This window comes from Quercus lobata, chromosome 6, assembly GCF_001633185.2.
Source record: "Quercus lobata isolate SW786 chromosome 6, ValleyOak3.0 Primary Assembly, whole genome shotgun sequence".
Taxonomy (NCBI): Eukaryota; Viridiplantae; Streptophyta; class Magnoliopsida; order Fagales; family Fagaceae; genus Quercus; species Quercus lobata.
This window is the reverse complement of record NC_044909.1, coordinates 14,894,767-14,898,345: the sequence shown is the minus strand read 5'-3', so window position 1 is coordinate 14,898,345 and position 3,579 is coordinate 14,894,767. Positions and strand designations below refer to the sequence as shown.

Below are 3,579 nucleotides of genomic sequence, written 5' to 3'. Positions count from 1 at the left end.
ATGGCAAATCCTTGTCAACTTCAAGCCCATAAAATCAGGGCCCCATTGATGAATCTAATTAAGCTAAAAGGTGTGCCGATTCTTCAGCAATTACATCTAGAGGAGTGCCTGCTTAGGACATCGTCCCACAATTGGTGCATCATTAACTAAGGAACCAATCACCCTACTATTGTCATGGGTGTTTCAGGGTAACTTCTTCTTGTTTAAAAGCACAGTAATTGAGTTGAATTACTTATTAGCTTGAGCTTGTGGCATTTGAGTCACATGCTTTGACTAATGATACTGTGACTGTACAAAGTTAAGAACTTCATGTGTAAAAGTTTAGAAATAAAAGTCATTGCATGGATTGGGCTTAGTTTATTCTATAAATTCATGGACTATTGAAGGTTAATGCACTATTTGTTTACAACCTTGGCCCCTTACCATTTGGGTCCCTTAGGCTGCCCTTTTTTATTTGGTTGAATGGTGGTGTCCAAAACCTATGTTGGTATATATTTCATTGTGCTTGGAAAGATCGAAAATTGGGTTGAAAATCTACTTTAACGCATTACTTTATGAGTTGACATAGTGACTCGGATAACAAGGGTAGAAGTAGTGAGTAACAATATCGTAAATGAGGGCAGATTGTGGGTATATGATCTTATATACAATTTTAGAATCATGAAAAAGGATCCCCCGGAGCTGAACCTAATCTAGTTCAGAATTAAGGCTCGGTTGATTCGAGTTCATGTGATCTGAGTTTTGAACAACTGGCCAAAAAGAAATATCTAGCTCAAACATGAGCACAGTTGCATTTAAATCAGTTAAGCCTCTGAATTATATGATTAGTTATAGTTGTCACTTTTCTAATTTGATAATGTATGAGTGAATATGTTCTTTCACTTGGCTTGTGGTTCCATATGTTTGAATTGGACATGAGTAACTCATAAGTTTTATATGAATTTTTTTTTTTAGGAAGCCTGCAGAGCTTCTCAAAATTGAATGTGTGTTATGTGATCAGATTCCAGTTGTGAGAAGGTTTACTGGGGGAGGTACTGTTGTCGTTGATCCCAGCACAATATTTGTCACTTTCATATGCAATAAGGATGCTGTTGCTGGCTTACAACCATATCCTCAACCTATTATGTCTTGGACTGGTGCGTTGTACAACAAAGTTTTCCAAGGAATTGGGGATTTCCACCTTCGTGAAAATGGTAACTGCACACTTCACAATACCAGTTCCATTGGTAGAGAACTTCGGCTTTATGATATTACCAGTGGATATTCAAATTTGATTTTTTTTTTCCTGATGATCTTATTGAGATGTGCTATTTGAATTGCATTTTCTTTTATGCGTATTTCCATGATACGGAAGTACTTTCTCTTTTCTATTGCACTTATTGGATAACTGGTTATTTTCATGGAGGGCCTGGCTGGATTCACTTCAAGGGACTGGTATAGTAGTAGACCAAATGTGCTGATGAAGGTTTTTACTTGCTATAGTGTCAGTCAGCTATCAAATATAGCATTCTCTTGCTGACTGTTTACATAAGAATCCATCCCAATTATGAATAACCTCTATATATTTTTGGGGTGTGTGTTCACTTGCATGTGTGGATATGTCACATTTTAATACCAAAATAACTTGCCTTAAATGGGATTCAAGTTCAGAGTCTCACAATGAACCTGGTTTCATGTTTTTTTTTTTTGGTTTTTTTATCCAAGACCAAACACACATCCCGGCCGCACATATAAGAATGCTATAAGACCTACCATGCTCTATGGTATATAATGTTGAGCTATTAAGAGGCAACGTATTCATAAAATAAGTATAGTTGAAATGAGAATGTTAAAATGGATAAGTGGAATTACATGAAAATATAGGATTCGAAATGAGAAAATTTGACAAAAAAATTATATTAGTAGAAGTTGTAAAAAAAAAAAAAAAATGCATTTCAATTACTGCCTTGTCAAGTTGAGTGATTAATGCACCTGACTAATTTGTTGAGGATCCTGACCCCAAAAAATTAGGACTAAAGCTTTTGTTGTTGTTGTTGTTGTATCATGTATGCAAGAACAAGCACAAACTCACCTTAAATCAAATAAACTAATTGTTTTTTATCTGAACCATACTCCCCCCCCCCCCCCCCCTCCTTTTTTTTTTTTTTTTTTTTTTTTTATTTTATACTGTGTTTTAAATGCAACAACTGTTCTTTAACTATAATGGTATCCTTGATAATCCTTGTTGATGAAACTACTGTTTGACACTTACCTCATATTCTTCCTTCAGGTTTTATATAGAAATTCTTATGGACGAATAAGCAAAGCTGTAAATGAACACTTTTTCTCATTTGGTTTCAGATTATGTATTTGGTGACCGCAAGTTTGGTGGAAATGCTCAATCAATTACTAAAAACCGGTGGATCCACCACACATCTTTTTTATGGGACTATGAGGTTAGAAACATGGCTTACTTGAAACTTCCTGCAAGAGCTCCCGAATATCGACTGGTATGCTAATGACTTCTCCAATTATGCATAATTTGTCCATTCTTTTGATACATTCATTCTCAAGTTAGTATCTACTATCTACTACATATATCGATTTTAGATGTAACACAGTTTTTATAACCATTGAAAAAAAGAATCCAAGTACAAATATAGCCATTAGCTAGTGATGAGTCAAAAGAACAGGTAAAAGTAAATCATGTGATGTTGACAAATATAGTTTGGTTTCTAAACGATCTTTGAGTTCAATCTTTTCAAATAGGGTTTTTTCTTTTTTTCTTTTTTGCTTATAACAATTGGGGGAAGGGGATTCAAACCCAAGTTCTTTTCCATGAGAGAAATGGGTAGATTCTACTGAACCACAAAGCTCTTCACAAGGATATAAATTGTTTGCATATGTGGTGCTACTAATGCAGTGCTATTTTGAGAAGGCAATATATGGGAACATTGTGAAACAATTTGCATGACTATCCTCAGACATCAAAAATATGTAATCAGCTCAGTTCATTGATTAATTTGAGATTATTCAACACTAGAACTGCTCCCTTGTAAGAACTAGGTGGAGCTGAAGTTGTAGGTTGTGGGTTCAAGATCAACTTGGTGCATCTGTAACTTATCAATAAAAAAATATTAGAGATAATTTAGAAGAAAAGTACAGAATGAAACTGAGAGAAAGTAAAACATTGTGACCTTGAAAAATCATGATTTTGCGATTCAGAATGTTATTATTTGACACAATCAAGGGGTTTTACATAATAAAGCTTACAGTTATTCATCATGATTGTGCATTTGGTAAGGATATGAAAATTATTAATCTATGCAAGATTAATTCAGATTGATGAAGAAACTGGGAAAGGGTTGAGAATCTTAGATCTATCATCTGTAATGATGGTGGATCTTTTGACATTTCCTTTACTACCCTGATTAACTTGATTTAGCTTTACTTTTTCTTTTTTCTTTTCCCTGAACACTTTTTTTTTCCTCCCTGTTCTCGTAATAGCCACTCGTTATAATAATTATGCTATCTATTTTCTGTTGGGCGAGGGGCCATTTGGAATTTAAATGTCGCATGAAGGACTATATGTCAAGATAA

The 3,579-nt window shown here is 34.5% G+C and overlaps 1 pseudogene; it reads left to right on the top strand.

The window, feature by feature from the left end:
* Positions 1-3,579, top strand: LOC115949876 (annotated as a pseudogene).